This window comes from Ursus maritimus, unplaced genomic scaffold (genome assembly GCF_017311325.1).
Source record: "Ursus maritimus isolate PB19 unplaced genomic scaffold, ASM1731132v1 scaffold_20, whole genome shotgun sequence".
NCBI classification, from domain to species: Eukaryota; Metazoa; Chordata; class Mammalia; order Carnivora; family Ursidae; genus Ursus; species Ursus maritimus.
In genome coordinates this window covers 35,534,950-35,543,204 of record NW_024424453.1, presented here as the reverse complement: position 1 = coordinate 35,543,204, position 8,255 = coordinate 35,534,950, and the positions used below count along the sequence as shown (strand labels likewise).

Below are 8,255 nucleotides of genomic sequence, written 5' to 3'. Positions count from 1 at the left end.
TGGCCTTTTTTATTCTCTTGAATTTCTCGCTATTCTTCCTACTCTTTATTTTTCATAGAATGCTCCTTATTATCCTCTTCAAGCACTTCACTTCTGCTTGTCCCTCAGTTCTCCTCAGGTGTCACTCCCTTTGGGAAACCATCACTGATTTTCTGACTACTATAACATTACAATAGCCTTCCAAATATGGGATTTCAGCCATCTGGGAAATACACCTCTCCTTCATATATTTGTTCTGGTTGAGATTTAATATTTATTTCTGTGATTATTTGATTAATATCTGTCTCTCCTACTATTGTATATGTTCCAGAGATACAGGGGCTGATTTGCATTACTTTCATCTGGTGTTTGGCAATGAGCTTAGTACATGGTAAGCATTTATAAATATTTGTTGAGTGAGTAAATGGATGAATGAAATCAGGACCAGAGTGGCCATCTTGTGTCCCCGCGTGTGTGCACCTAATCTCAACCTCTGAGCACCAACCCTAATTCCCCTTGCACTCCAACACTATGAAAGAAACTATCAGGAACCAGGAGAAACTCGCCAAACTGCAAGTACAAGTGTGCATTGGTGGGAAAGGAACTGCTCATGGAAAGAAGAATGTGGGTCATAGAATGGCTACAGCAGATGATAAAAAACTTAAGTTCTCCTTAAAGAAGTTAGGGTAAACAATATCTCTGGGATTGAAGAAGTGAATATGTTCATAAACCAAGGAACAGAGATCCACTTTAACAACCCTAAAGTTCAGGGATTGCTGGCCTAAAACACTTTCACCATTATGGGCCATGTTGAAACAAAGCAGCTGACAGAAATGCTACCCAGTATCTTAAACCAACTTAGTACAGACAGTCTGACTAGTTTAAGAAGACTAGCTGAAGCTCTGCCCAAACAATCTGGGATGGAAAAGCACCACTTGCTACTGGAGAGGATGATGATGATGAAGTTCCAGATCTTGTGGAGTTGATGAAGTTTCCAAGAATGAAGCAAACTGAATTGAGTAAGCTTCTGAAGAAGATAAAAGTTGAAGAAGGTACTGGGAGCTGCTATTTTATATTATGACTGCTTTTCAACATTTTATTCATGGATCTGATAAAATCTAGATCTCTAATATTTTTAAGCCCTAGCCCCTTGGACACTGCAGCTCTTTTCAGTTTTTGCTTATACACAATTCATTCTTTGCAGCTGATTAAGCTGAAGAAGCCTGGGAATAAAGTTTGAAACAGTGTTGATAAAGTTCTTTGCCTAGGGAAAAAAAAAAAAGGAAAAAGAAAAACAGGACTATAGCCCTGCAGTGTCATTATAGTGAATCAACTTAGCCAGGATCTTTTTTTGTTATTATTTAATAATCACAAGGGACAACATAACAAGTAGGTTCAGCCAGTGAGACTCAGAAAGAGAGACATCCTTGTAGTGGACACTCCAAGGGCAATTAAAGGTAACTCTCTGGGAGGCAAAGGAAAGGGAGAGGTTCAGAAAAAGAAAGGTCAATGGCTCTGGTGAAACCAATTGAATTCCTACCCATCGATAGGATCAAGCTGCTACTGCTTGAGAGCTTCTAAGCATCTAGAATTTTGTATATCCAATGTAGATTTTGAAAAGAAAGCAATTATAGCCGCTTGGAGTGCAAACCTCCATGAGAGAGGCTCATGGAGGCAGTGAAAATGGATCAAAGTTTTAGTGAAGATGGATCAAAAGTTTCTTGCATTCTAAATGCAAGGGCTAATAAATGCAGATGAAATATATTAGAGATTGAAATGGGAGAATGATGTAAAATCACAATGAAATAGTAAAATATTCATAACAGTGTTGAGGTCAAATGTAAAGAGGCAGCAAGAGTGTGCAGCAATTCTGGCCCCAGTAGCTGCATCCTAATCAGAGTGTTCCTGTAATTAAGTATTGAACAGAGAGGGAGTCTCCCTTTGTTGTTAACTATTTTCTGAGTTTGGTTTTTCAGTCTTCCTGCAGCCTGTGTGATCTTCCTAATAACCTTCCTGAAACATTCCAATAAATTATTTTTCTATTTTCCCAGAATCAATTCATATTGCTTGCAAATAAGAAATCTTGTCCTATGAAATGTGACAGAAAAAGCTAGGAAAAGGCTCTGACTAGTGGACTCCCTGAAAAAACACCAGTCAAACCAAATGCAGTGTCCTGCAATGGCCAAGGGTGGGAAAATGGGGATGCTTTTGGCAGATCAGCAAAACCTCAGCACACAGAAATTACACAACAAAGCCCTTGTGGTGCAAGGTTTCCTCTCCTCCTGTGGCATGATAATTCTTTTGGAGATAAGTCTTCATGAGGCCCTCTAGATTGCTGGTGTCACAAATCTCCTGCTTTCCAAAATTCAAAGGGATAATATAATTCACTGGTTTTCAGTGGGGGCAATTTTACCCCCTAGGGTAATGTCTAGAGACATTTCTGATGTCACAACTAAGGAAGAGGGTTGCTACTGGCGTCTAGTGAGTAGAGGCCAAGGATGTTGCAGAACATCTTACACCGCACAGGAAAGCTGCCCCCCCGCCCCATGTCAGAGAATTATCTAGCCAAATTATCTAATCAGTGTGTCACTATTGAGAAATTCTGGTCTAAGTAATGTGACTGAAACTCCCTTGCTTCTTAGGAAAATTTTGTATTGGAAAAAAAATCTTGTATTGGAAAATGTTGACTTCATATTTTGAGGTAGTATATAGAACTGCATTTTCCAGCAGAGTAGAAACTAGCTATTGAGCACTTGAAATATGACTAGTCTGAATTGAGAGATGCATATGTGAAATACACACTGGGTTTCTTAGTATGAAAAAAAATGTAGAATATCTCATAATAATTTAAAAGTATTCTTTACATATTGAAATCACACTTTTGAAATATTGAATAAAATAAAATGTTATTAAAATTAATTCCACCTGTTTCATTTTACATTTTTTTTGCATGGGTTACTAGAAAATTTAAGTTACATATGTGGCTCACCTCATATTTCCATTGGATAGCTCTGGCCTAGAAAAGGAGAAGCTCGGGAATTAGAGATTTTGGACAGAAGATTTTCTGCTCATTGGAAAAGAACAAAAGATATTCTTTAATATTCTTTAATTTCTGCACCCAGTAGATATTTTTAAAAAGTAGGCTCCATGCCCAGTGTGGAGCCCAGTATGGGGCTTGAAATGATGACCCTGAAATCAAGACCTGAGCTGAGATCCACAGTCAGCTGCTTAACTAATTGAGTCACCCAGGAGCCCCCAGTAGACATTTTTGAACACATGCTATGGGCTAATCATTGGCATATTAAAGATCAGCATCTCTTCCTTTGTGAAGAAATCATAGTCTATTAAAGAAGTCAGAGAGTTAATAAAAGAGATTGCAGAAAAATGTGTATGTTACTGTGTATACATAGAGAAAAGTGTGATAAGCTACCTAGATGAGTCAGGGAACATAAAGAGGTGATACAGTTTCATTAGAATCTGTCCTTTGACTTCTTTGAGTATTATCTGACTATTCCCTATTCTGGGACTTACCACCTGGAATGTGATCTTTACCTCTCTCTGCTAACACCCTGCCTAACTTGAGCTGAATGACTGAACCGTCCTGGGAACATTGTAGCCCAAAGTGATGCCTTGTGATTTTGAACTTCTAAAGGTGTTGATTTGTTGTGATTTTGAACTTCTAAAGGTGTTGATTTGTTGCTCTCAATAGGTACTTCATAATACAGTTCTTCACATGGCTCTCCTGTCCTATCCACTTTAAAGTAGATGAAATACTGAAACAGAGGTACACAAATATGCTTATTAAATGCAAGAATGGACCATTCCAAAGGTCTCATTCAATTAAGTCCTGCTTGTAATTCTTGAATCATAGGACAATGCAGTAAGACACAGGCTCTAGATTAATTTCTTCACTAAATGATCTGACTGTGCACTCTGTTCACTCTGGCCTTTTGCACTTCATGTTCACTTTGCACTTTTCCACACTGCCCTTTGCATGGATAACTCGTTTAGCCTTTAGGTTTCAGTTTCAATACCGCTTCCTCTGGTAAGCCATTTCTGACAATTGCCACCCTACAAGATTATGTGCTCCTTGTCCTAAAGCACTGTCTGTATCCTGAGAGAGTCCTCCTCACAGTGTACTTTAATTCTGGTTCAGTGTCCCATCTTCTTCATCAGACTGTGAGCTCTAAATGGCTGTTTCTATATTTCATTTGCATGCTGTTATATCCTTAGAATTCAGCCCCAAGTGTGACACATAGTATACCTTGGTTAGGTTCCTTAGAAGGAGTTACCAGGGTGAGGATTCGAGTGCAAGTGATTTTATTAGAAAGTGTTCCCAGGAGAAAGAGAGTTGGTGTTGGGGGCAGGGGGAGGGGTGACAGGACAGGGAAAGGGCAGAAGCCCAGAAATGGTGTAATTTCAGGTGATGTCCCACTTGATGAGAGGATGAAATAAGCCTCATCCTGATCTCAGTGAGAGCTCTGGAATCTTACATCTCCTATTTTTCCCAGCCCAAGTCAGGAGTTAGCTTTCCACTAATCAGTCATTGGAAATGACCACTCTTGGGGGACATAAACTCGTAGGCCCTTCTGGTTCTCTGCCCTAGCAGGGAAAGCAAGCAAAGTGACTCTCATAGCCCAAAGAAGTTTTATGAAGAAGATAGCAGAGGCAGGCAATTAAAAGTGAAAGCACAGATGTGGGAGTAGGGGTGCCCAGAAAATGTAAAGGGAATCTGAGGGATGCAGATGGAGCAGAGACAATGTCTGCTACATAGTAAAAAAAAAAAAAAAAAAATGTTGGATGGATAATTTAAAAATCCTCTTTCAGATTGACTGGCAACAGCACAATTAATCCAAATCCAAGCCGTATGTGGATATTTATACTTAATATAATTGACAAAAGTAGCAAATACGGGATTGTACCTTGCTAATTTTGGAATTGAAGAAATTTGTATATCATTTTATGTAGAATGAGTTCTCAGCAATTGATTGATCTGATTACAATTTTAAGAAAAGCTTGGATGAACATATTAATTATGAATCTACAGTATGTTTTTGGGGGGAAGTTAGGATCTTTCAAAAACATTTGTCTAATATTTTAACTGATTTTAAAGAAAGAAGCTACAGTGTTCATCTATAAATCTTCTCTTGATATTACAATTATAGAACTATTTTGTTTGCCAAACCAGTAGTTGAAACCATTATAGTTTAACTTATAGATATGACCAGTGTAGAAAATAACCCAGTATGGCAATACTCATAATTAAGACAATTGTAAAAAAGTAAGTAAAGTGATATGGCATCTTACTCTGATCTCAGGGCTAAATAGAAAAACCTCCCGAATGAAATCTTTGATGGGTATTTTTAAGTTTATATGGCAGTTGTAATGCTTCCCTTGAATTTGTGTTATGGTGCTGCACCTGGTAGAAGGATCATTATGCATCATGAAAACATTTCAGCCTCACTAGGATGCATCTGATGGAGGCTTGCACACTCCCAGAGTTTATCTGTAAACCTCAGTGCATAGCAAAATATAAATCATGTGGTGTTTACTACAGAAAAAAAAAAGTCATAAGAGAGAGATCAATGTAGTGGAGATTATAGAATGAATGATTTCAGATCAAGTACATGATTCTTCCTGTAGCAGGAATCTTATTTTTAATACTTTTCACAGATCAGATACCAGCACTGCACATGATGATTTAGAGCTGTACTGACTCTAACTTCTCATTTTATTGCTTTAACAAAGTAAACTCTTTTTGGAAAATGGAATTTAAAATTGGGATAAATTAAGGGGAAAGTAATTCCATCTGGGAGGAATCACCAAAATCACCTCAGATTTTGCCTTTCCCTTTCTATTCCCCATTAATGATCAAATAAACTACTTTATCAGAAGAGTGTTGGAGAACACATATGAATACATATTCCCTTTCATTAATATGGTTGTGGAGAAACATGGCCTACAATAAAATAGGAACATTTACTCACTCTAGGTAAAATTAATGTTACAATCTTGTGTGACAAAAATATTAAAATTTGTATACTTATAGCAATGAAGTAGTTCTTTAATTAAAAAACCAAGGAATTATGAAATCAGGTAATATGAAAGAGGAGCATGTGTATAGAAAGGGAATCAATAGATTTTAAAAATAACTGCAATCAATGAAACAAATCTTAGACTGTATGGAGGTAAAGAATTAGAGAAACGGAAAGGAATTCTGGGTTATCCACTTTGAAAACAGCAGAGAGAGGTGGATATCAAATATTAAACAGCAGTTGAGAGCTATAGAAATTATTGATAACTTTCCATATATGCTTACTAAGATTTCTAGAGGAAGAGAATAGAAAGAATTTTGAAGAAACAAGATTTGAAACACTAGTGGCAGGAACAAAGGCAGAGTACTCAGGATGGAAGGGCACTGTAAACAGGGGCTGGAATAAAAACATCTACCCTATACTTGGTATTGAAACAGCAGAACACCAAGAGAAAAAGAGATTCTCCTCTTTCTCCTCCTCCTCCTCCTCCTCCTCCTCCTTCTCCTCCTCCTCCTCCTCTTCCTCCTCCTCCTTCTTCTTCTTATTCTCCTCCTCCTCTTCCTCCTCCTCTTCCTCCTCCTTCTTCTTATTCTCCTCCTCCTCATCCTCCTCGTCCTCTTCCTCCTCCTTCTTCTTATTCTCCTCCTCCTCTTCCTCTTCCTTCTTCTTCTTATTCTCTTCCTCCTCCTCCTCTTCCTCCTCCTTCTTCTTATTCTCCTCCTCCTCTTCCTCCTCCTTCTTCTTATTCTCCTCCTCCTTCTCCCCTTCCCCCTCCTCCTCATCCTCCTCCTTCTTCTTTTTTTTTTTTTTTAGTTTCAGATATAGTGTTCGATGATTCATCAGTTGCATACATGAAAAGGAGATTCTTAAAAGCTACCACAGAGAAAGGACAGACTACCTAGAATGTCAGTTAATGAGATGGCCGACTTCACATCCTTAACAAGAGATGCCAAAAATAATGATGGAATCTCTTCAAAATAGTGAGGGAAAATATCTGATGACTTTCACTTTTGTATCCAGCTAGATTATTATGAAAGAGAGAGGAGAACATAAGATAGACAAAAGATAGAGTGATTTTCAAATGAGTATTAATGTCATCTATGTCATCTTTATGCACCTCAGCCTATGGAATTACACATGACATATGCAGGAAATGTACCTATAGTTAGAAAGTTTCCCCATTTTGTGGTATTTCTGTTCATTTCACATAAAAGGACACCATTGTACATAATATAAAGGATACTTGAGTTCTAAAGGCTGGGCTTCTCAGATTCTTCTCACCTCCCCCAGCTTCACTGATATATAATTGACATATAACTGTAAATTTACTATATTCGACATAATGATTTGAAATATGTATATGTCATGTAATGATTGCCACAATAAGTTTAGTTAATAATTAGTAACATAATTACTTTTTTTGATATGTGAGGTGAGAACTTTTAAGTCTTACTCTCAGCACTTTTAAGTGTACAATATAGTATTGTTAACTATAGTCATGATAATGTAATAGTGTACATTACATCCCCAGAATTTATTGACTACCTTTACTCATTTCTACCCCACTCACACCTTCCCAACCCTGGCAACCACCAATCTGTTCTCTGTTTTTATGAGTGTTCTTTTTAGATTCCACAAATAAGTGAGATTATGCAATATTTGTCTTCCTGATTGTCTGTCTTATTTCACTCAGTATAATGCCCTCAACTTTCATCCATATTGTTGCAAATGACAAGATTTCCTTTTTTATGGCTGAATCTATTACATTGTGTATATATATAATATATTCTTTATTTATTCATCTGTTGATGGACACATAAGTTGTTTCTATGTCTTGGCCATTGTAAATGCTGCAATGAACATGGGGGTGCAGATATTTCTTTGAGATAGTGATTTCATTTCCTATGGATATATACTCAGATGTGGGGTTGCGGAATCATATGGTAGTTCTATTTTTAATTTTCTGAGAAACCTCCATACTGTTTTCCATCGTGGCTGCACCAATTTACATTCTAAACCACAGTGCACAAATGTTTCCTTTTCTATACTTCCTTGTCTATACTTGTTATTTCTTGTCTTCTTGATAATAACCATTCTAACCAGTGTAAGGTGATATCTCGTGATTTTGATTTGCATTTCCCTGATTATGATTAATAATGTTGAGCACCTTTTCCTGTACCTGTTGGCTGTTTGAACAACTTGTTTGAAATAATGTCTACTCAGGTCCTTGCCCATTTTTAA

General features: G+C 37.3%; 1 pseudogene; it reads left to right on the top strand.

Moving 5' to 3' along the window:
* Positions 1 to 510: 510 nt before the first annotated feature.
* On the top strand, positions 511 to 993 carry LOC103679598 (annotated as a pseudogene).
* Positions 994 to 8,255: the final 7,262 nt, after the last annotated feature.